Raw genomic sequence first — 26,410 nt, 5'->3', positions numbered from 1 at the left:
TTTTTTTAAATCCACTCAAATGCTGCATCAGTAATTAAAAAAAAAATTTAATTGGTCATTAAGGAAATAAATTTCCTGTGTTGAGATTTCTTTGTCTATGACAATCCAACAAATTATTGAGGCTGGTATTTGAGATCAAATTCCCAATTTAAGCACAGAAGCATTATATTTAGAACATCAGAAACTGAGGTTAACTGTCACCCTGCAGTGACCTTAAATCAGCTACCATCTAAATTTTTGACAGTATTTAAACTCTTGCCTTCTGAAGGGCATGTCCATGAGGACCCTGACTCAGACAGGTCCACCTCTGTGTGTGAGGCTCAGCAACTGCAGCAGTCACAAAGAATATAAAACCATAATTCAGTTTTCTCCTCTGAATGAAGTTCAAAGAATATCTAAGCTGCTTTAACCAATTTGTTAATTAAAATCATTACTTTTAAGGCTCTGTCTCTGCATGTCTTAGCCTAGTTCAGCCAATAAAGAGAAATAGTTTTTTTCTGGATTATAGACAATCCAGCCTATTGAAGCTCTTGCTGTAAGTAGGATTTCTGTTTTTATTTGCTTATATTGATAATGATGAGGTGGACAGAGACAGAAGTAGACATCTACATCTTGAAGGTCTACTTCTGAAGGATGTTAAGGATAAAAACCAGTGTATACAACCACATTATTTACAGAACTTTGTGATAGCTATTAGTAGCAATTCCTACATTTTTGAAGTGTTTTTCATGGTTGAAAGGGAGTAGATTTAGATTAGATGTTAGAAAAAAATTCTTAACTGTGAGGATGGTGAGACACTGGAACAGGATGTGAATAACCCGTCCCTGGAAGTGTTGAAGGCCAGGTTGGATGGGCTCTGAGAAACCCGGTCTAGTGGGAAGTGTCCCTGCCCATGGTAGGGGATTTGGAACAAAATGGTCTTCCAACCCAAACCATTCTGTAATTCTATGATTGCAAGGATAGCATGCTCTTAAATCTGTTCTCGGTGTCAGTTTTTAATCCGTCTCTGTATGTATATACTTACAATTTTATTACTCTTGCATATACTACTGTTTTACTGACTCTTAAAATTTTATCATCTCTTACAATATTTGATGATAAATTTTCATTAAGTACAAAAAATAGCTGAGCTGAAACAAGTGGAGTCATAATTTACTGTAACCAAGGATCTTAAAACCCAGCTCGCTGAGCCGCATATATGAGACTCTTTTTTTATTGGCATTATACATTTGTAGCCATCTCTGATGTTGTTTATAAGGATAAACCTTTTTCTTTTTCTTTTTCTTTAAATTATAATGAAATCAACTTACTATTAAAATGTAATCAAGGGTCCAAATTATACATTTGATTCCAGAAAGTTATACATTATACATTACCAAAGCCAAAAAAGTATTTTAATCACATCTCAGCTAAATCATAGATTTTCTACAGTAGATATTATTTATGTATATGTATATTCACACACACATATATATACACACATATACATATAGCTTGTACTCCAAACCCATTACTAGTCAGTAAAATAAAATTGTCTTCTAATATTGCCCCTTTTATGTTGGATTAAGTCACTTATTTTATGTAGCTAAATGGGAGAACTTTTGGACTTATGAAGAAAATTATAATTTCTTCAACAAGACACCTGCAGATGCCTCTAAATTTTTAACTGATTTCATGTCCATAATGTAGCTTATTAAAAACCAGAGATGTTATGCCTTTTTAATGTCCTAATTATCTAAAAAAATAGACCTATGGTATATCTCTTTTCTAAAGTTTAGTTACATTTCCAATACCTACTAATTCTTAGAGTAGGTTGTATTTCTGCTTATCATCAAATGTCAAGAAAATGACAGATTAAAGGAAAAAAATGAAAGAACAATTAGTGAAAGAATATAAAAAAATCTTTAAAAGTCTCAAAATCTTTTTACAATTTAAATAATCATGAATCCAAAACAAATTTAATCAATTACACACACACCTGTCATCTGAATGGTATTTTTAAGAAACAAAAAACAAACAAAAAAAGCAAACAACCCCCCCCATTTAGTATAATGTTATAAGAAAAAATATTTAGCTAAACATCAACAATGACCCTCTATGTAAGCTATTGAAACCTACATCGTGTTCACTGTTGTCAGTATTTGTTCGGTCTGAGGGCAACCTGTGTGCTACAGAGCTGACACGTGACTTGGTGTGCTCTGCCACTGAACTGGAAAACTTGAGTTATCCAGGAAAAGATGCAGAGGTAAGAACTATCTTTTTCTTTTTTCTTTTTTTTTTTTTTTTTTCCCCAGGATGACTTATCCTGACATTCCCTAAAGGATGCATTTCATAGAATCAGAGAATCGTAGAATGGTTGATGAAAAGTTCAACATGAGCTGACAGCATGCTCTTACAGCCCGGAAAGCCAACCTTCTCCTGGGCTGCATCCAAAGCAGTGAGGGCAGCAAGTGAGGGAGAGGTTTCTGTCTCTCTGTTCTGCTCTGGTGAGACCCCACCTGGAATATTGTGTCCGGCTCTGGGCCCTCCAATATAAGAAGGACGTGGAACTGCTGAAGAGGCCTCCAGAGAAGTCAGCCAAGTTGTTTAGAGGGCAGGAGTCCCTCTCCTGTGGAGACAGGCGGGGAGAGCTGGAGTTGCTCACACTGGAGAAAGGAAGGTTCCAGGAAGACCCTTTAGCAGCCTTCCAGTATCTAAAGGAGGCCCAAAAGAAAGCCGGAGAGGTTCTTTTTACAAGGACAAGGGAGAATGGATTTAAACTGTAAGAGAGTAGGTTTGGATTAGATATCAGGAAGAAATTCTTTCCTCTGAGGGTGGTGAGGCACTAGAACAGGTTGCCCACAGAAGCTATGGATGTTCCATCCATTGAAGCAGGGCCAGGATGAAGCTCTGATCAACCTGGTCTAATGAAAGATGTCTCTACCATGGAAAGGGCGTTGGAACAGGATGATCTCTAAGGTCCCTTCCAACTCAGGCCATTCTATAATTCTACAACTTATGACGGTCTGTCTAACAAGAAAATACAGACTTCTGAAGGCTCAGGTCACTATTACCAGATGCAGTAATCAATGACCAGTATCACCTGATTTGTTTGTTTGTTTGTTTCTATCCCAGTACTACGTTGAATTTAAGTCACCTGAAGCCACCTATCAGTCGACTACTTCAATAGTAAATGTAATACAGGAATTTTTTTGATCCTAGGGAAGCAAAGCCTGTAACTGCATAATCTTGCCTCTCCTTTTCTTTCTAATGCTCTCAACACACAGGGCAGTTAGTACTTTAGGCAATTAGGCCTTCCTTCTCAATGCTGAGACAAAGAGGGGGAGACAATTAACCTTGTGAACAGTTCAATATCTCCCTTTTTCACTGAACAAGAAGAATTTTCAGTCTGAAAAGCAGTCAGTGTATTACCTTGTATAATGTTAAAGCTACATAACTTTGTATGCAATAATTTCTTTTAACTTTATGCTTTGACCAGAGGAAGTACAGCAAGAAGCAAAATGCAAAAAGAGGCTAAGTCTGAATGAAAAGCTGAAAGATCAGTGAGGCTGGATTGGATCTGATTCATCCTCCCTTTCCTTCTGCAGCCTTGCTGACATCCCCTACCATGACGAAATTAAATTTAAGATCTGCTTGACTTACTAGAGTTACTCGCATTTTATCACCTACCGGTGATGACTGGCTGGTAATAAAGCTTCAGAGTTCATATCTCAATAAAATTCCTGTTCCTCTGCTTGCTACTGCTTGATTATACTAGGCCTAGGCATTCAGACATCATTCTCCATAACTGGGCTTTCCTTCTGGATAAAAAAATTAGGAGAATGGACAAGATACTATTTTAACCTCAAATAAACACTTGATTATATTGAAAAACCTACCAGAAAAGAGAAAGGGAAATATTTATATAGCAAATATGGATTGTTTACAAAATTAAAATATGTTTACAAGTTGTTTCTAATCTGCTCAAATAGCTAGATATATTCTTAAACCTGGTAATTAATGAGACTGGAAATTATGTACTGTCTTATGTTTTCTATGTGGTAGGATCATTGGTGGTCACTTTATATGATCATGAGTGTGCAGTAAACATTTAAATTGTTCCTCCTTTTACTTTCTTTGTGAATAGAAGAATTGTCAGCTTAACAGAGCTCCAGAAAACCTTTTCAAAATATCTAAAATTTCTTCTACTGGTTATGTATATAGACATGAAGATTTGAACCTCCCTGCTAAAGTGGACTATAGAACTGTTCAGGATTTTCAATTAAAGTATTTGTTCCCCCGTTAAAGATGTCACATTTTGACAAAATGAGCTTTATTATTTAACTACTATAAGGACTTACCACCTAAATTGTAAGACACCTTGAACAAAATGGGAGTTGGTTTTATCTGTTTCTTTCTTTTTTGTTTGGATTGCTCAAATTGCAATCTGAAGATACTTTATAAAGATGTTTCAGAAAAAGAAATATATTTTAGAGCCAGAAAATTTTATATTCCTGTAATTTGTAGCTGGACATAGTGAAATTCAATTAAAATCTTTTAGTTGAGGATATGATAAACTTTACTGAATCTTACAGGGTGGTCACGAAGTGAGAATTGAAATCACTCTCTGAGGTAGAAAGTGAAAAAGTGAGTGGTATTAAATCTTAGATGATGCCATAAATATGATATAATAATAGACGAATTGTAGCAAGAATTACAGAATGGAATTCTTCATGCACAGGGTTTGAAAAATCACACTATTTAATTTGGAAATCCAAAACCTTCATGAGATTAAGTACAAATTGGAAAATGTCTAAATGAACATCAGAACTAGCTTCGCTGATGTAAAGAACACTGTGAAGGGCTTGTTGCAGAAAATGCTACAAGAGAATAATTTCACAGTGAGCAAGGACAACTAAGAGAAACAAATATAATTGGTAAAGGACGTATTTCTCTTGAGGGGACTAAATGCATGCAAAAGAGAAACTATAAAAAGAATGTAAATAAAAAATGAAAGTGTAATAAGACAATGTCAGAAAAAAACACTAAAAAACCCACATTACTTATTTCTGTGAGTTTAACTCTATTCAGGGAATCTATAAAAGCAAACCATGAGGAGTTTTGATCATGTCAATAAAGCTTCTTCTGAAGTTTTCCAGCACAGCTTAAATGGAACTGACTAAACCAACACACAGGTCTTTTTTTTAATGAAGCAGTCATGCATGATGTAAATGTTATCTGGAGGTAAGAAACAGAAAAAATTTGCACTATAAAATGTACTTATGTATTTGTAGACTTATAGGTAATTGATAGTGACACAAATTAGATTAAACAATATGTTAAATGAAATCATCATGCTTATCAGGGTAAAAAAATTATGCTGAATTACAAGATGATGCTCTCATTATGTTCTAACAAATAGAGATAATAAAACCTAACTTTTCTCACTTTGTGTAGAGTAAAATTGTAGTCAATGTATTCAGGAGAGAAAAAAATTAATAATAATTTACCTCATTGTCTGACATGTTCATCTTGTCTCATTTCACTGAGTGGGAAGGGAAGAGGGCAAAGGGAAAGGTGTTTTAAGGGCATTGTCATTTACATCCTAATGTAACTAAAACAGGGCAGGTTAATGATCTTTGCAAGTGGATGTTCTGTAACCAACTGAGGTGTTCACTGTTTCTCCTCTTACACACAAAATCAGGTGAGATCAGCAGTGACTCTATTGCTTTGAAGTTCCGGTGGAGAGAGATTTCATTGTCCTAAGTGTAAAAGCTGCCATGGATGAGACTAAACTCATCCCAGGGATATCAAAGCTGGTTGTCTCAAATGTGGACTAGGGATGAATACAAGGCAGCTGGTTTAAGGAATTTCTTGTTAATGTTTAGGAGCTGCTCTACCATAAGCTTGAAATTTGGAACAGTTCAGAAATTAGAGTAAACAAAGGTTGTATCTTTTTGGATACAAGAAAGTAACTGCAATATTCATTTCAACTTCTTTTTTTCTTCTTCTTTTTTTTTTTTTTTTTTTTTTATAAAACCATCAATATCAGGTACATCTTATTCTTTGAAAAAAACTAAATATCCTGAAAGATACTCTTTGGGATTAAAAAGAAAGAATTATTGCAAAAATCAGAAGAACTGAGAACTGAAATAGAAACAAGAATGTGCAACTTTTGTTTTTTTAAAAAAATGAAAGCATATTGTTCCTCTTATGTGACACATGAGTTCATATGGTACAGAAAATGTAGGAGGTGTTGCATTGAGTCCAAGAGTGAGTCAGGATGTGCTCTAGCAGATTTTCCAAAAATAATATAATCAGCAGCTTTTACACAATGCTACAGAATAAAAAACAAAACAAAACAAAACAAAACACAAAAAAAACCCAGTCTGATGAATCACCCTTGCCAAATACATGAAAAATATCTTAACAGACAACAGAAGGGTGCAAAGGAGGCCACATCAGAATAATATTGTTCACATCTCTCAGAGTTTCATTTCATCCTTTTCCCAAATGTGTGTTAGGTGTCAATTAAATAACTGGATTTTCTGTACTATACTTTGCATGTGTCTGTAAGTGTATGTGTAAACAAATAAAGCAAGTTTCTAAAACTTCTAATTGTTCTGCCTTTCCAACTAAGTACCAAGTACAGTTGGTTAGAAGAATTCTTTTCCTGGTTTTCTTCTGCTAATGTGTTAATTTAGCTATGACAAAAGAGGTGGCAACTCAGCAACATGAGAAGCTGGAGGGTGGGGGAGAGAAAAATACTAATTGTCTGGAAAATCCCTGCTGCAATTCATCATTTTCCTTGCCCTCCAGTCACCCGTTTGCTCCATCTCTTTTCATGTAGGTGTGGCACTTGAGTGTGTCAGCTGACAAGTTTTTCTCCAGCATTTGTGGGATCAGGGATTAATGACTGCAATATCTGCAGGACAACTGGTAAGCTTGTTACACAGCTATCTGTATTCAACTCCCAGAAAATAGGAAATCACTGAAAATTAAATTAAATTCATCTGCAAAGATGCCTCCCATTTTGAAAGGAAACTGATACTGTTCACACACTGAAAGTTAAGAGATGCATTTTTTGTGGTACCAGTGAACTTCTACTATTCAAAAAGCACATTAGAAGAAATGTAATCCTCTTTGGCAAAAATTGGGTTTTATGTAGTGAAAGTCAAATTATATTAAGAGCATTCAGACACCATTGAAGTTATCCCTTTATTTGAACAATATGATAATGCCTGTATGTTTTTATCTACACAGTCAGAATTGAGAGAGTTTAAACTCCAGCAAAGAATGAAATAATGCACCCTAAGGTTTAGTAAAATCAGACTATTGAAATAAAAAAGAATAATTCTTACTTATTTGATTGTTTATTTAATACCAGAGACTTTGTGTCTGAAACATAACACATTAAGGAAATTTGATCTTAATAAAAATGCCTACATGAAAGCAGTCAAATGAGAGAATCTTAATGCAATTTCAGAGCCACTCAGAACTTTTTGCCCTATGTAGTCTTGAAGTTAGAATCCCTTATGCTTTTATGTACTAATACTTACTTTTCTAAAAAAAAAAAAAAGACTAGATGCATGAATAGGGTCTGTGATAATGTGGAATTAATAAAGTATCTGACAGTTAACTAAAACCTAATAGTTTTTTTAATTTATGGACTTGGGCTTCAATTTTAATGTCCTTTTGCTGTAGATTCTGTACTAGTAGGAATTCTCAGTAATGAAAGCTTGGATATGCATGATGTTAGGACTGCATAAGAAAAATAAAGACCTATTCTCTTTGTATATTTGAATCAGATTCTGTATAACATACTAATTGCTTGTACAGAACAGCTATTTTAGATAGTTCTTTGCATCTGTCCTCTCTGAACATGTAGAAAAGCTGACCCATGCTTTCTTAAACTGCCTACAGAAAAGGTGAATATATTATTAACTATTCCCTTACACTGACAGCAGATGACAGCTCGATTATTGTCACTTTAAGTCATTTTCCATAACTAATTAACCATGTGCAAAGTTTTTTCTCCAGGTGGTACTGTGTGTTTCATACGGACAAAATGGAGAAAAGAGGCCAGTTTTTACTGTCCAAATTCATGCTTTTGTAGATCTGTGTACTTTAGGTTTTACTTGTTAACAGTTCCTAAAAATATGAAAAGGTAGCATCCTAAGTACTGGCCTAGAAAATGCTTGTTCTCAGAGATAATGGTTTCTTAAGTGTGATAGAAGAAAAGAGGAGATGTAAATTCATTTTTCATTAATGTTATTAATTTTTAGGAGGGAAAACTGTGGAGTATATTAACTATGTATTAAATGAATTATACATGTTAATATATGAGTTAATGATACGTGAAATTTTACATTATCTTATATATCTTTTAGCTGCCACTCATCTTTACCCTAAATTTCTAAAGATCTCATTGGAAAATTGTGGATAAAATTATCTCCCTAGCAAGAGAAGTGAATAGAATTTTTCCCTTGATAGGAGCTGTAGGTTAATTAATAGGCTAATAAGGGGAAATTGTACTTACTAAAAATAACAAGGGAATATCTTTATATTGACAAGACATTGAATATCACTCTTTATTAGTTTTCATCACCATCACATCAGAAAAGAATTTTCTTTTAGCTACAAATACACAAAAGCCTGGAAAAGGCTGGAAAAGAGCTAAATAAGTATAATATTTTTGAATACGTGTTAAAACCAAAATGTAACATTTTAACTCAATTTGTGTTTTTTAAATATATAAATAAATTAGGGACCACATTAGATATTATGCAGTGAAAAAGCATAGCATTTGGTGTGCAATTGCAATTGGTTTTCTGAGAGAGTTTTTATTATTATTATGCCAAAAGATTTTCTCACAGGATACAGTATGATATACAAACACTGTATTTATAAAAACATGGAAAGTCAAAAATAAGGGACTAGATATAGTTAAAGTGGAAGGCTTTTACTTTATCTGAGTAACTCTAACAAGTAAAGACTGGTCAACAGTTCACCCCTTACCCCTTAAAATCTAATGGAAAACCATTGTATTAAAATCTATACATTTCTTGTTTATTTCCCACAAAAGGGACTTCAAATATGAAATGTCCATTGAATGGAAAGAGCCACAATAATAGTAGCTTTTTGAAAAAAATTTCTTCTTTAATATTTTTTCAACTCATCTGGTGTGATGGCCTTTTGTCAGTAGCTCAGCCTTCTCTGAAGTCACTGAAAGAAATATCAGTTGAAAGAGAAAGAAGTCTGTCAGTGCTTAATTCTCTTTGATCTTTACACTTTTTTGTATTTTATTTTTACCACACACAGCATAAAATCATTTCATTTTCAAAGTCAAAGGTGAAATTGAGAAATTCTAGTGTCAAAGAAGAAACTGTGTGTGTGAAGTGCAAGGAATTACATGGTTAAGTAGAAGTTATTTACACTGTAATCTGTTGTGACTGTTTCAAATTTCAAAGTAGACAGGAACACACTGACAATCCTCAAATGATTTTGGAATCTTTAGGGAGTTCGTCATGAAGAATAGAGTTAACTAGTCCTTTACCCTTAATCGTCCAAGAGATTGTTGAAACACTTAACTTTTAAACAAATGTCAAGAAAAGTATTGAAGATTTTTAACCGCATGTGTGAACTATTTAGAAGAATTATTTTAAATATAGAATCCTATTGACAAAGCCAAACTGGAGTTGCAAACCCACTTAGAAACTAGGTTCTTGATATCTGAGATATTTTTTGGGGAAAACTGGCTGAATATTTACAATGGGCTACAACTGCTGAACATTTACAAAGGCTAAATATACAAAATGGGGGTCTCACTGAGCTAGACATAGTCTAGACATGTTTTTAGGTTCCTATTTCAAGTACTGATTATTTTCTTAGGAAAAATACTTTTTACCTATTTTGTTGACTTCTATCAAGAGATTTTTTAGATTAGTGCACTTTATACAGGCTACAAGGAATAAACCAACAGATTTATTATTCCATGAACAGATAAAAAAAGATACTTTAATATTCCGGTAAGTTCAGGTTATAGAGGTAACTGCAAACTGTATATGCTTGTCTTTACTGGTGTGGGTGGTGTGGTTGGTTTCTGTGCTACTCACTCAAATGCTTAAGGTTAATCATAAGATTAAAAGAGAAGAATCTTTCTTTGAAAAAATTGATCTTAGAAAAATATCAGATTTTCTAGCTGATATAGACTTAATTCTTATTATTGTACCTAAATTAAATTCATAAAATGTTTCAATATAAATACATTATGGTTTGAGATGCACCTGCTAATTTTTGCGGTATGTCTGGATCCGGGTGTCACACAACCAGAGCACGAGCTGCTTAACAAGTAGGATATCTTTCCACAAACTGCTGGTGGAGCAAGTTCATTATATTATATTATAATTATAATATTTGAGCTACAGAGGACATTCATTTCCTCAGGGACTCTTCAGCCATGATTCAAAACATTTTGAAGTCAAAGGTGCGTATACTGTTTTATTTTTCCAGGGAATTTTCAATCTCTGTACTGTAATGAAGTCTAAAGACATTCCTTAGATTACTCCATACTCTGACACCCACGTATCTCTAATGTTTTCTGAATAATTTTGACTTGACAACTCAAAGCTGTATTTTATTGAGTTTTAGGTTTGAGACATAAAGTTAATTCAGTTGGAAATTGTTATTCACTAATGTATTAAAACAATATAACATTGTTGTCCCCTGAAATAGGTATGAATCTGATTGATAAAGAAAAGATGTTTTCTTAATTAACATTAGTTATATATAGGAGCAATAAAACAGACTCGAGGCTGCCAGGATGAATGTGTTGGCTTGCCAGCTCTTAGGAGAGAGTATTCCACTGGCTCAAATTACTCTTCACCTCTGAAATAGCACAGATTATTTCTCTCAAATTTTAGGAAATCCACCAACAGCTAACAAATTCAGTGTAGGTTCAATTTGAAGCTAATTTTCTACCATCTCAAGCATGACTTTTTCATGGAAACATTAACAGGTGAAGAAAGTTGCATAAATATAAATCCATAACAAGCTAATTAATGCAAGCGATCCTACCTATGTTTTATGGTGATATCTGCAATTGTTAAAGTCTTTTAAATGAAATGTAGGAAGGGTTAAAAAACTCAAGGAAAACATTCATTAATTATATGTAAGTTTTTAACACACTACTATGAAATTAAATGTAGCTTCTTCCTTTCCAAAATTTCCAAAGATATTTTCACTTACCTATCTGAAAATCATCTCAGGGAAAACTCTTTTATCTCTTCTATATTGCTTTTGGGTTTTATTTTAATATCTACTTAAATGAAATATTTATTTATATGCTCTAGATCCAGATGGAAATTAAATTGCACATTGGAGTGTGCACCTCTTTTCCTGAACCACACGCAATATGCACTAACAGTTATACCCATTTTCAAGATTACAGGCATCAAAAAAACTCTTGAAATATGTACAGCACTTCTTCTTTACATTGAGATCCAAGAAGTCCCATGTTATTCAGGAAAATATTTCCCTTTTGTTCCACACAAGTTAGTTGCATTGTAGATTGAGCTGTACGCACCTGGAAAAGCCTTTGTATTGCTTCCTCAGAACTCAAAAATAGGATATCAATGTATGAGAATGCCTTCAGCATGTGGGATTTTGGAACATTTCATTCTTGAGACAGAGCAACAGGAAGAAGATTTGAATTCCATGCATTTCATTTCCTGGCAGTACAGTCACATGTTGTTCTTTATAGTATTAATAAAATTAACAGTTAACAGAAAAGAAGTCCTAAATTTAATCAAGCTTGAGGGGAAAGTGCATTTTATGCAGATTGCTTTTTAAATTTTGGAGAGAATATTTGCGTGATCTCCTGAGCTCTATCTCACCGTGACATTTTCTCAGCTTGTTAGAGTCACATTTCACTGTCCTCTCTAATATTTCTTGGCAGAGTACAAGGAATGAAACTTGATTCGAGCTGTCACAGTGCAATGTGTCCTCAAGACAACTTTGAAAACAGAAGAACAAAGTGCCATAAAACAGACTGCAGCTTTCCCAGTGGTGAATAGGAAGGTGTGGCGTTTTTTAACAAGTTCTCCTTTTAATAAGTTCTCCTCACTGGCTTCCTGACTCGTATATTTTTTACATTAAACAGTGGCAGATCCCTTCATCTTCAATGAAACAAGTAGCAGTGCAGTCTAAAGGAGTATAAGTAGTTGAAAAAATAATCTTAGAATGGAGGAAAAGAAGAAATTTCAGGATGCAAATTTATTGTTGTTTATCTTGGGCTACTGAGTAGGGAGTACATGGAGGGTTTGAAAGAGCTTAAAGCTGTTGGCAGTCCGTTGTAGTTGGGTGACACATTCTCTCCATGCCTTTTGAAATTTTAATTTATAAGGGTAATGGAAGGTGTGAAACTGAGAAACCTTGAGGGTGAAATCTCTCATTATCTCACAGGAGAGGCACAGGAGGGGGGCCTGGCTGTTCATATCTCCCGTTTTTGTCTTTGGTACATCACAAATCTGGCACAGAAATCTTTCTGCATAGGTGAGATCTTATTTTCTTCACTTGCACTCAAGTTTTCAGGATCTGAACTAAGAAAGATATCTTCCTTTTTGTAGACAATAAAAGGATTTGGCTGCTCAATGATTTGTACCTTGCAAAGTTTCATACAATATTTATTCATTTTAATGTCTTTTTTTTTTGAATTGTTGAGATTTAATATTGTCTGTACATTGGTCTGTACAAGATGGTGTGAAATCTAGTGACAAATACTGACAAATTGACAAATGTTATAAAATCTTCAACTTCCTTTTCCTGTGTTTTTGTGAAAACCAGTATTTTTAAGGGAAAAAAAGGTCTGATTAGTATTTATGATTCCTATCTCATGTCAACTTCCTTTTCAACCTGCTATTCCTAAAGCAGTTTCATTTTTAACCTTAAACAAACCAAAACCATAATCAAAATATAACTTAGCGTGTTAGTTTTCAGATCATATGCTACTACTGATAACTTAGCCAATGAACGTGTGCTTCTTGTCCAAGAAATCTTTCATGAAGCAGTGATTTCTCAGCTACAAATATTTATCAAAGAAATGTTACCTCGAATAAAGTAATACACTGTAGTATCACAGTAGGCTGAAGTATCAATTTCTGTCTGGTCAGAGACTTGGAAGTTCAGAAGGCCTTTATATTAGAACAAAGCAATAAAAGCCTAGGGAAAAGTGTACTTTTTATTCAAAGAAATTGTAGTTTTGGGGCTCCTCTTACCTTCCAGTACAAGTAAAGACTTCTTACAGGGAAATGCTCCCTGTAGAGCCAGACTATCATCCTCTGCTCTGTCTCTAGCCTGTCTATGGCAGACTTCCCTGGGAATCAAACCTGGAATCTCTGCCATCCACTTCCTCTTAGGGGACCACTGTCAAGTTGCAATCCCAGCTTCACATTTACAGGGATAAAATAGAGAGGAGGGTCACAGCATCCTTATTACACCATGTATTTTGTTTTATTATTTATATATATGACTTCCTGACCATCTTAAGATCATAGAGTAACTCAGAGTCCTGTTGAAAATTGAATTGTTCTTTATTGTTATTTATTGTAGCTATCTTCCAGTTTTTAAATAATTATTTTGATGCCTGTTGTACAATTACTAAAATACGACATATGCCACTTGCTACAGCTGTCTCTGAGGGAAAAAACCTGACTTATAAAAGCCTGTGTTCTCTGTTTAAACCTCAGAGATTAATTAGTCTGAGGAACAAAATGTCAGATGCTAGTCAGTAGCACTGAAGAAAAGTAGTTACCATACACAGTTTAAAGTTAAAATTGGAAAATGGATAAATAAAAGGTCTTTTTACAAAAGGCAGAAGAAGACAGTGGAAATTTTGCAAGAGGTAGAACAAAAGAAGCACTGAAAATCTAAAAAACTTAGATGTCAGGTGCAGACAGTTAAATTTCACTACTTTTAGAACTTGATATTTGAATTTACTACTTATCGATGAAGAAAATACAATGTTTTTCAAGACCAAGGAGGATAGATCATTACACAATAGAGACATTAGTGGTGATTCTCTGTGGATCTATGAAGGTACTTAGGGCTGTAGACTCACTGGTCTGATACTTTCTTTTCCCATCGAATTTGCAATAAATTTATTTAAAAATAATAGCCAAAATTTTTGTCACTGTTCATAATAGAAATCATATTTTCTACTTTTAAAGATCCTTTTTCCTTTCAACTGAGATTTTTTTTAATTCTCTGGCACAAGCCATGTTATACTTTATTCCTCTTCTTAAATCACTTTGACTCCTAAGGAATCGCAATTAGTCTTACAGTGGGAAAAAAGCCTTTCAGTCCAAAAGTTGACTACACAACTATCAGCTAATGAAAAATTTCATGTCTTTCTGTCTTTTCTCTGTCAATTATCACATTCTGTAACCACCTTAGTTTCTTTAGGCTCACTAAGTGGTCACCCTCTGATGGCTGATGGTTCTAGTGAATCGCTATTAAATTGTGCAGAAATTGTATTTCTGTACTGAAACTTTGGTTCCATATTCTAGAAAAAAAAAATCCCAACAAATATGTTCCAAGAAGAAAGGAATTTTGCATAAGATGTTATTTATACTTGCTAAACTGCAATGCATTATATTATTTAAAAAAAAAAAAAGATGATTTCCATAAAACCTCTTTTCCATTTATTTAGTTTGTGTTTCCTTTCTGTAACTTATAGGGTAAGTTAAATAAATGCAGTTTAAGAAGAAATTTGATTGAGAATAGATTCTGTTCAGCAAATTTAATTTTAGGAAAATATCAAATATACCATATATATAAGGGATGAAGTTGCTGATCAGAAAATATATGTACTGAATTCAATGTCTTTTCTCCAATACAAGATTATATGTACTAATTTTTCTGCTCTTGATGGTCAGCTGACTCCTAATTTAGGTTGGGCTACTAGTATCCTTTTTTCACTCTGTCAGTTTTATATTTCTCTTCCTATCTACCTCTGAGGAAACATACCCCTGATGAGATGTCCAAATGTGACTTCCATGTTTCAAGAGACAACAGACTGAAGCTTACTTGTCAAGGAAGGGTTTTATTTAACAGAAATAATTAATAGGATTTATTGAGAAATACTTCAAATATCCAAAGCAGTCCCCCTATTGATCAGTACTTCTCTAGGTCTCACTGGTATGTCCCTCTTTGGGAACATATTTACTCTCTAGGAAATATGTGGTTTATTGATGCCCTTCTGGCCAAACAAACCTCATTGTATGATTTCGCTGATTTTACTGCTCACCAAATTTGCTAACTTGAATACAAATAACAATTGGGCACAAACTGTCATTACTATTTCAAGAAGCAAAAAACCTTTCAGAATTTTCAAATAACTGGTCCTGTTTTATAATCCAGATTCTTCCATGTTCAAGGCCAGACCCTCAGTTAACTTTGTGGAGCATTCAGAAAAGCTCAGGTGTGAATGATCCTGAGCTGACCCAACACACACCCCTTGCCGTGCTACTCCGTGGTAAGAGTCGAGTGTCTTAATTTTTGTTAATTTATAGATGCTATTTCTCATGAAGACCCTCCCTGCTGAGGTCATTATAAAATTATAGCTATTGGGCCACTTACTGTTTATCTCTCTTTCAAATCTGGGCTTGAGATAATAGGAATGAAATTCATTCAGGGATACTCATGTTTTATGAAAGGAAGGGATCATTCTTATATAGGGCAGCCTCGAGGTTACTTATTTTCCTGTGGGAAAACTGCTCTGAAAGCATTTGTTGAAGGGTGTACAACTTAAGTTCTGGTACCTGAGTTACCTATAATGATAAAAAGAATTTAGATGACAAAACAGGAAATGCCACAAGACCTAAAATTAACCTTTCTAATTGGTAGGTTGGAACAGCCACTAGAATCTTTTCATACTGACAAAAGTAAAATTTCATTTCAAGAAGAAAAATTAATGCTTTGAGTCACTATCCTGAAATCTTTTCAGAACTGAACAAATAGTTTGTTTTTAATTATCTGAGCTACAAGGTCTTTATTTTACTCTTATCAGGGAAATACAGGCCCCAATTATTTCACAGTTTGAATGAGTGTTCCTCCATTGCATTTGGGATGAGATAGCAAGAGTGTGCACAGGAGGTGATAACATACGGTGGATAAGGAAAACAAACATTTATTTCCTGAAAGAGGAGGAAGTACCTCCGAAGTCTGTCTGACTTAGACAAAACAACAGCAAAAAAAAAAAATGTTGAAGTTCTTGGGGTTTGTTTTAAGAATGATGTATGAGTATATTTTGCTTCCCAGGGAACAAAGAAAAAAATTGGTCAAATATAAAAATAAATGTTGTAAATATGTTTGTGTGTTCATATAAAAATATATGGGAAAATTATGAAAACAGGGAAACTTTACACCCTTGACCTTTTAACTAGGAGGAGAAACAAGCTTACACAACTAAAAAAATGTGACAAATCTCTCTTTGCTCATTTGTATAAAATCACTGGATCCCAATGAAGGATTCATGTAATATCATAATCATGAAGAAATCATATGATTTGTCAGAATCACTCTGAATGTAACACTCCTTCCTTCATCAGTGTTTACTTAATTAAAAACAAGTTTAAAAAGTCCTGGTTTTAAACAATTTTTTCATTAGTTTTCCCTAAATCAGAAAAATTTTTAGAACTAAAATATTGCAGGAATTTTCATAGGATTTATTGAACAGTCACTTCTAGAAAAAAACAACTTTGAAATTTTTTAAAGTTCTTTTTCAGAATAACTGTGTGCTTCAGTTTGTCTTTTTATTTTTCTTTTTGATTGGTTGGTTGGGTTTTTTTGGTTCTTTTTTTTTGTATTTATAACAATCCCATGTTTATCTATTTAAGACTAAATAAAATGATTGTCTTATGCACAGTCCATTTTTCTATTAATATACCACAATTTTTTAATATCCAAATAATAGATTTAGATTTCTGTGGGGAAAAATTAGGTTTATAACGTTAATTTTTTCCTTTGGGCAAATAAGTGCAGATACAAATTATTCTGACTAACTCTTCCAAAAAGTGGATTAAAAATAAAATATGCAAACATTGGACAGTATAAAATGGATTGGGAGAGTCCAAATCTCTGTGCAGCTACCCTTTAGAGATCAACTGCAAAATAGGGATTTTTAATCTCAGATGTAACATATTTCTTTTCTTCAAGTATATACAGTAGTATTTAAATAGTTATTGGAAATTTACATGTAAATGAGTTAATTTGTGAAATTAATTTTCCTTTAGATGTTCTCATTTAGTTGTCAGATTCATGGCTTTGTTGGCAATGGATTATCCTCATACTAGATAAGATTTCAGTCTTGGGAAACTCACTGCCCTTCTCCTCTCAAATGATAACTCACACTTAGAAAAATTATCAACTCTATAATATAATTTTTAAACTGACTTTTTTCCAACCTCATTGCTCTCCTAAAATTGGCAGATTCTTCTTCCCTTTAAACCGCTATTATCTTACTGTGTCTGGAAAAATGAATAAGAATATTATTTATTACCAATATACATAATTAAGAGTGCTCTCTCTTTTATTAACAGCATTCACCAAACGGAATTTAATCTGAGGAAAAATTGACAAGTAAAAGAAGGAAGAAAAAAGGAATCTCTGAATGACTGAGTTTAACAATTCCATTTCAGGAATGCATTCCTATTCAGGGGGTATAGTGAAGCTTTGTAATTTAAATATTTGTTAAGAGTTAAGCAACTACCAAAGTGTTTTTCCCTACTAGGGAAGAAAATCATACCCAAAAAAGTTGAAAAAAAGAGAATTGATATTAAGCTGAGTCTTTCACAACATTCAAAAACTTGTCTCAGAGCCTACAGTCAGACCTTTCAAGCTGCTTTATTAAACCTTTGCTACTCAGGTGCCTACATAGTATTTTTTAAAATTTAAGGGCCTAATGATCTAAAATAATTGTTACAATATTGTTGTTTCATAAGCGCAGGCTGAAATATTCAACCAGCTTATACATTTAAAAAATCAGAGCCCTAACAGTGTTTGATTTACAGACGGATTGCCCCTTGAAATATGCCTGTGACAAAACTTGGCGGATTATGATTACTTCAGAGAGGTTTTCCTAGAAGAATCAACTTCTCAAATTCTTCACATTTTTAATGAGAGACCACTGGTGAATCTCTACATGGATAATCAGGTGAAACCCCTTTTCTGCCTTTCTTCTTCATCTTCTTCTTCTTCTTCTTCATAATAATAATAATAATAATAACCAATTAATTCCTGCTAATTCTAAATTTTCAAAATATGTTAAGAACATGAAATAATTCACAAATGCATAAATACGTCAGTTCCAGCCTTACTATTACTATTTTTACTATTATAATGAGAGTATAAATGTGACTTTCATAATTTTTGAGGGAAATAAATTGAGAAAATGGTTTTCAGGCTGTGACTCAAGAAGAAAATAAATGCAGAGCCCAATCTGAAGATGCTGGACTCAAAACTAAAATCAGTAATGCTGGATCAACACAATTCGGTCATACATCGCTTCTGTGGGTTTAAGGTCATAGAATATTTTTTTAATTATGGTGAGAAGAATTAGGCATATGAATGCCAGAGGTTAATTGAGATCCCTGTTTACCTTTGATTGCAGAAGAAAACCAACAGCTTCACTTTTGTTTAAGTGGTCTGTTATGACTTATTTTTGAGAGCCTCTTTGCCTGTAGTAGTCGCTGTTCTATAAATAAAATCGGAATAGTCCCTTCACATCATTCAAAATAATTACATACAATTCTTGAAACAGCTGCACTGCCTTAATTTTTTAACATTGACAATATATGGGAGCATCTTTTTTTCTTCTTCCCAGTGAATTTAATGGGAGCAGGTAGTGAATATATTTGGGAGTTACATCCATTAAATGACAACTCAAGGACATTTCTAAGTAATGTCTCTAATCCTTTGAGTAGTCCTTGTCTATTTATAAACACAACCAAAAAGAAAAAAGGGTCTCTGCTTTAAAGAAGGAACTTTGACTACTTCAGTCATTGCCCTAGGCAATACATTCAAGATAATTTTCTTCACTGAATTTTTGTTTGTGTTTTGTTTTTATTTGATGTTTTCCTTGTGTGTGTTCTTTTCAAAAAGAAACAGTTGAATAGAACCAGGTCCCAGCTTTTGAAGTGGTTTCACGAACAGCAGCATTTTTCAGAGTCAGACTTTTTCAACTTGTTCTTCTCTCTCTGATTGTATATGAAATAAGTTGAAAAAAAAAAATCCTAAAACAGAATAAGATTTCACAAGGTTTTATATTGTGTTTGAAAAATTTTATCAGAAATTACAAACTCATATTGAAAAATCTCAGGAAGAGTGTTCAGATAATATCCTTTTAGAGGTAATATACCCTTTGTGTGGTTTCGGTTTCCTAGACTGGTATGATATATAAACATGATTAAAAAAAAAAACTGTTTCATGCTCTATAAGTTAAAAATAAGTCTTTCTCAGTCTTAACTGGAAGGTAGCAAACCATTTATAGTTTCACTGTAATTTTGTTAATTAATAGTAACTCTAGTTCAATTACTTGGAGATTTTTGAGATTGATTGAGACCTTGATAATTGAGATCTTACTTTCTCTGACCTTTATCTTTACCTACAAGGCTTGAGAAGCATTGGCAGAGTGTGTTGAACTGTTCACTTTGTTAAGCTGTAATGTCTGGAGGAGATTTGAAGTGCACTAGTAAGACATAATAATACATTCAAACTTTTCTTCTTTCTCTTGACATTTGAAATATCAAGAGTCCTACATAATCATTTCCGTCTGCTTCTCCTAGGGGTTCTTGACATATCTCAAAAGGATGAAAGGTAATAGTGCAAGCAGCTGAAAACTGAAACCAAAACAACCCCATTGCAATCCACACCAGGTGAATAAAAGATGGTTGGAGATTGAACCAGAGTCTTTTCAGATTGTTCAGAACTTTTAGGATTTTGCAGTAAGAGGTTGAAGGTGGTGAGGCTCTGCCACAGGTTGCCCAGAGAAGCTGTGGCTGCCCCATCCCTGGAAGTGTTCAAGGCCAGGTAGGATGGGGCTTTGAGCAATCTGCCAGTGAAAGGTGTCCCTGTCCACAATAGGGGGGGTGGGAACAAAATGATCTTCAAGGTTCTTTTCCTCCTAAAGCATTCCATGACTATATGTTTCTATACATACAGGACTAAATATTTAATCACATGACTTGCATGTTAATGTTTGTGATTTCAATAATGGGCAGTATTTCTGACTTGCTTAAGCTTTATCTAGACTTTTTTTTTTTATGCTTAAAGATAATAGAACTCTCGAATGCTATCTTGAAAAAACCTATGAAAGCACAGAACTTTTTTGAATTCTGTTTTAGGTTAAAATAAGCATTCTTTTTCTTTTTGTTTGCTTATTTGCTTCTTCCTTTTCAATTCCTGCTGCTTTAAACTTTCTCTGCCTATGTCAGTGATGATTTTCACAAAACTTTCGTGATTGGTACATGGGGTGAAGTGTGCCAGGTGGTAGCATCAGCTCGATTCAGGGAAAAAAATATTTATTGGAATTGTCAGGAAAAGACTGGAAGAGTGCTCTCAGTCAATTACATAGCACTTTTAATAGTAGAGTACAAATTTTCCTTCTGTTTGGAAAGATACATACATAAGGAATAGGAATGAGGATTCCAGGGCATATACCTTGGAAATGAAATGGGTTTATCTCAAAAGAATTGTGTAATCTGTTTCAAAATGTTAAAGCAGTGAATATGACACAATCCTGCTCATGACAATGTTTCTTTTGAACTGTTTTCTCTGCTTCCTCTTTCTGAACTAGCAAGCATATGGAATTTGCAATTGAAATGTTTTGAGCATCTGCAGTGTTGGAGATGGTTGTCTGAACTTGTTAGACATGTGCTGTAGACACACAATTGTTTCTCAGTTTTTCTTGAGAGCTCTCACTATTTTTAAAAAAATCATCCTATGACTCTGCAGACCTCTGAAATTGTGAAGTCACTCTTACAGTGCTTTAAACGAACAGTGAGTGATGTGAGTGAGAAGAAATTTAAAATCCACTCCAAAAGCAACCATTCTTTTCATACTCTAGTCTATATATCCACAAATGTTAGAACTTGATATTTACAAACAAATTATTTAAAAACAAAAAACACACTATGGATGGTCTATGTAACGACTTTTATAAAATAAGTCACAATTCTGGTGGCTGTAAAAGGATCAAAGAGTCATAGAATGAGAGAATCACAAAATGTTTTGAGTTGGAAGAGACATTAAAGATCATCTAGTTCCAACACCCTGCCATGGGCAAGGACAACTTCCACTAGACTGGGTTGATTGGAACCCCATCCAACGTGACCTTGAACACTTCCAGCGATGGGGCAGCCACGACTTTTCTGGGAAACCTGTGCCAGTGCCTCACTACCCTCACAGAGAAGAATTTCTTCCTAATAGCTAATCTAAACCTGCTAACTTTCAGTTTGAAGCCACTCCCCCTTGTCCTGCCCTTATAAATAGTTTCTCTCCATCTTTCTTTTCAGCTCCCTTCAGGTACTGGAAGGCCACAATTAGGTCATCCCAAAGCACTTCCTTCTTCAGGCTGAACAAGCCCAATTCTCTCAGCCTTTCCTCATAGCAGAGGTTCTCCATCCCTCTAACCAACTTGGTGGTCTCCTCTGGACTCTGCAACAGGTCCTCCCTGTGCTGGGGACCCCACTGCAGGTGGGGTCTCACCAGAGCAGAGCAGAGGGGCAGAATCCCCTCCCTCCCCTGCTGCCCACACTGCTTTGGATGCAGCCCAGGACACAGGGGGTTTCTGGGCTCCCAGTGCACATGGCTGGGTCATGTCCAGCCTCTCACCCACCAGCACCCCCAAGTCCTTCTCAGTAGGGTTGCTCTGGATCTGTTCATCCCCCAGCCTGGATTGGTACTGGGGGTTGCCCTGACCCAGGTGCAGCACCTTGGATTTGGTCTTGTTAAACCTCATGAGATTCCCATGGGCCACTTCTCAAGCCTATCCAGGTCCCTCTGGATGGCATCCAGTCCTTCAGGTGTGTCACCATGCCACTCAGCTTGGTGCCATCTGCAAACCTGCTGAGGATGCACTCGATCCCTTCATCTGTGTCATTAATTAAGATATTAAGCAACACTGGTTCCATATGAACCCCTGAGGGACACCACTTGTCATTGAGGTTTGTTGGGTCTTTGAGCCACTGACCACTACACCTGTGGTGTATAACAGAAAGTAGAACACCTGGAAGGAAAACCAAACAAGCTTGCCAGCATACTCTGAAATAATACTGGGAGTAAGCCAGTCGCTTCAGATGACATTTTGGATGTCACGGTTGTAGACAACACATATGGTCTCATGTATTTTCTGAGCAAAGAGCTTTTTTTAAATCCATATTTTTTGCAATACTGAGAGCATTTCATTTCCTGACAGGTGCCATAGAAACCTTGTTTGGTTTGCTTCCTCCCCTGCCTTGCAGATTAAACACGTCATATTTATTTTATGAATTTCTTAAATAAATACATAAATAAAAACTTTGAGGTTAAAGTAAAGAAAAAATTATTTGCATTTTGGACAGATCCATTTTTTGTGTTGACTTTAGGGGAAACCTTTGAAGTTCAGTGCAGAGTAGCTAAGAAACATGTCACTAAATATGCAGTAGCAGATATGCTATCAGGAGGCCCAGTCACAAAGGTAAATTATATGATCATGAAATTAATATCCTGCAGTAGAAGGACTGAAATGAAGGTGGATTTGTAACATGGTTGTGAGATTTTCATTTGTGATGGGAAATTGTTTGAGCAGCCTCCGTTTTGATTGTACAAAATTCAAATAGATGTAAAGACTCATAAAGTATTATTAATATTATGTGCATAAATTGAAGCATGAAAGTCTTAAGTAATTAGTTTCAGATGGCAAAAATATTTTTGTGACTTTGAACTAGAAGTAAAAAAGACTTTGGAAGCGTCTGGATGCAGTATCCCGAGAGGTAAAAATCAGCTAAACAACTCCGACTGCTTAGGTAGAGGGAAAGCTCCAGAGGATCTTGTACCTGAAGGGACAATGCAAAGAGGAGAGATCTGGCTGTTCTCAGTGTGCCCAGTGGCAGGGCAAGAGGCAATGAGCACAAAATGATTCATGGGAAGCTGTGTGTGAACATCAGGAAACGTTTGTTTACTCTGTGGCTGACTGAGCACTGTCACAGGGTGCCCAGTGAGGTTGCAGTCTCCATCCTCGGTGACAGTCAGAAGATATCTGGACACAATCCTGAACAATGGACTGTAGATGGCTCTGTCTGAGCAGGGGGATTGGACCAGATGACTTCCAAAAACCCCTTCCAAGAACCATTCTCTGACTCTCTAACTCTGTGAATCAAATTCAGGTACAGTTTAGTATCAGCACAATAGCCATTATTTAAAGGAAAAAAAAAAAAGTTCCTTTTGAGCAAAAGAATTTGTATCTAAAAATATACAACCCCAAACCATGGAAAATCATATTGTTAACATGTATTTACTATTCATCCTCTAAACCGACCACAAACTCAGAACTTGCCTCCTGAACACCAGTGTTCCATGGGACACAATTCTATGCTCAACAGTCCAAGACTGAAGCCCATTCCTGGTGTGAATGAATACCCAGTCTGTATCATTTACTAAGCAATATATTGCAACAAAGGCTACCACTTATTAATAATGCTTAAATAAAATAAAGCTGACAACATATTATTTATGTGCATGGAAAGGATTGAGATAAAGACACCATACATCTCTCTTCTGATAATGCACAAGAAAAGAAGATGAGCTCAGAACTGTTGGTAGTACACATTCTTAAATGAGAGTCCAAAAGACTAAGTCTGAAATTCCAGTGAGTGTTACAGTAGCTTAATAAAATATATGAAAATAATTTTCAATTTTTTCAAATATGATGCTTAATTGGAACTTTCAAAGGCATAAGATCAGGAAATTCATGCCCACCTTCCTCATCACTCTTAAAATTTAGAAGATCTTTTTAGTCAGCTGCAAGAAAACATGAAATAATATCAACATTAGATATCTAAAGAAATAGAGAAAAAACATGGAAGAGGCAATACACTAGGGATGATTTACAGTAGCACCAATGGACATAACTACCTACCTTACCAATACTTACTTCTTACTTCGTTACATGCTAATAAAAAAAAAATTATTATGGGAAATTACATAATGGGAAAGTACCTTGTTACAATGTACTGCTATTGCCTACAGTGTCCAGTCTACTTTTATCATTCCTCTGGTAACTGGTTTGAATTTCTCTGTTCACTTTTTTTCCTTCTTTTTGTGAAGACGATCAATTGAATAAAGACAGAAACTGGTATGCCTAAAAGTTTTCCCAAAATTCATAGAGAAACATTTTTAAAGATAGTTCTTAATATTCTGATGTAAATCTGCCAAAGCTAATACATTTTTCTTATTTCTTCAGTAGATCATTTTATTGTGAAACATAAGTAGTCAATAACTTCATTAAAGTATTAGTTTTCCATTGCTGTAGTCTATCCATCCTCTTGTTCAGGGCAGCATGACTTCAGGAAGTCTTGCCTTTCAGGTCTCTCTATTTTAGTATTAAATGAAAGTAAAGTGAATAAAAGTTATATTAATTTGTTTACAATTTCTTATATTTAGCAAAAAGGAACTATATGAAATTATTAGTTTAAAATAACAACGAGCTACATTGAGATGTGAGTAAAGAGAATACCTTGCTTTCTTTCGAAACTGAATTTTGGGACTCAATTTGAAAATCTAATTAATCTTCCAGGCTTTCTATTGCTGCTCTTTGTTTGGATTTACTGCACACTCTTGGTACATTTCAGCTAATGTATAACAAAAGATCAGAAGATAAGTATTGGATAATTGAAATTGCGTTCATTTTATGATTCCTACTTCTTGTGATGATTTTTATGTGTCACATGTTTGATGCTATGTTTGATTTTCTTTCTATTTTAAAAATTAAATTAGTGTTTATATGTATCAATTCACTATGAACTCATTATGAAACTCTTGTAAAACAGCTAAGAAGAATTTAGTAAATTGAATGGAACCTTTTCATCTTGATTTTTTTTATGGTAACATTGATGTTTCCTGTTGAAGCTATATATCTGAATCTGGTTGTCTGGTTGTCTTCTTAGTTACATAGTATTCATGGCAGTATTCATAGCATATACCCTGGATTTCTCAGTGAATAAACCTAATTAGAAGTCATAATTGTTGGACCAAACCAACTGCTCCTTCTGAAGAGGACCTGGTTTCTTCTTCAGCTCTCTTACTTCTTGTTCAGTCTAACTACAATATTTCTATCAGAGTTGCTGTAAATATTCTTTACAAATTCTATATTTCTAATTATTATGTACTATATGCATGGGTCAAAATTGATGCTGCAGTTCCAACAGTACAGAATTTATGTAGTGGAGGGAAATTATTCTCCCCACACTGTGCAGTACTGGTGAGGCTACACTGGGGATGCTGCATACGCTGGGCACATCTTCTTCAAGAGGGTCCAGCTAAGGGCTACAGGATGGTCAGGGGCCTGGAACACACCAGCCTTGAGAAGAGGTGAAGGGTTCTGGATTTGTTTCCACTGACAAACAGCTCTACAGTCTTTTAAAGAAAAATTGAAAAGATGATGGAGCCAAGCTCTTCTCAGCAGCAACAAACTGAGATGTAGTATGAGAGGTGGCTTGGAAAATCAAAGATAAAGCTTTTCACCAGAAGGGCAGTGCAGTGCTGAATGGATTGTCCACAAAAGTCAGGGGTCTTCCATCCTTGAAGGTTTTCAATACTTGGCCAGTAAAACTCAAAGATGATCTATCTAGTACAGGTCACAGTTCCACTTTGCATGTGAAGTTGAGCCAGATGAGCACAGGTATTACCAGTTTTCTACACACCATTTGATGATGGTATGATTCACTTACAAATAATATTGTCTTTTGGGAACAGCACTGAGAGCATGCCAGTGATTGAATTAAAGTTTGAACTGGTGTCAAAAGGGCTTTCACTTCCCAAATTTATATAATATACATGTGCAACTCTTAGTTATGGTTGGTTGGTTTGTATGTTTTGGGATGTTTTTCGTAAGCTGCACTGAAACCATTTTAAAGCAAATGTGAATAACTGGGAAGTGATATTAAAAAAAAAATCCCAAAAATCATGCAAACAAGCATACATCCAGTAGCTTTTCGGAAATATGCTTACTGAGACTTAAAAATCCTGATGGAGTTTCCAGGACCAGAATGTTCTGTTCTGCTATTCAGTGACTCGCAACAATATTTTTGAGTACTGGAAGGACCAGGAGAGAGAAAAAGGATGACTCTCCCCTTGGATGAATCTGATTACACGTGATGCATTGGCAGATATAAAATCA

This window comes from Chiroxiphia lanceolata, chromosome 2 (genome assembly GCF_009829145.1).
Source record: "Chiroxiphia lanceolata isolate bChiLan1 chromosome 2, bChiLan1.pri, whole genome shotgun sequence".
In the NCBI taxonomy this organism is placed as follows: Eukaryota; Metazoa; Chordata; class Aves; order Passeriformes; family Pipridae; genus Chiroxiphia; species Chiroxiphia lanceolata.
The sequence above is the reverse complement of the archived record's forward strand: the minus strand, read 5'-3'. Positions refer to the sequence as shown.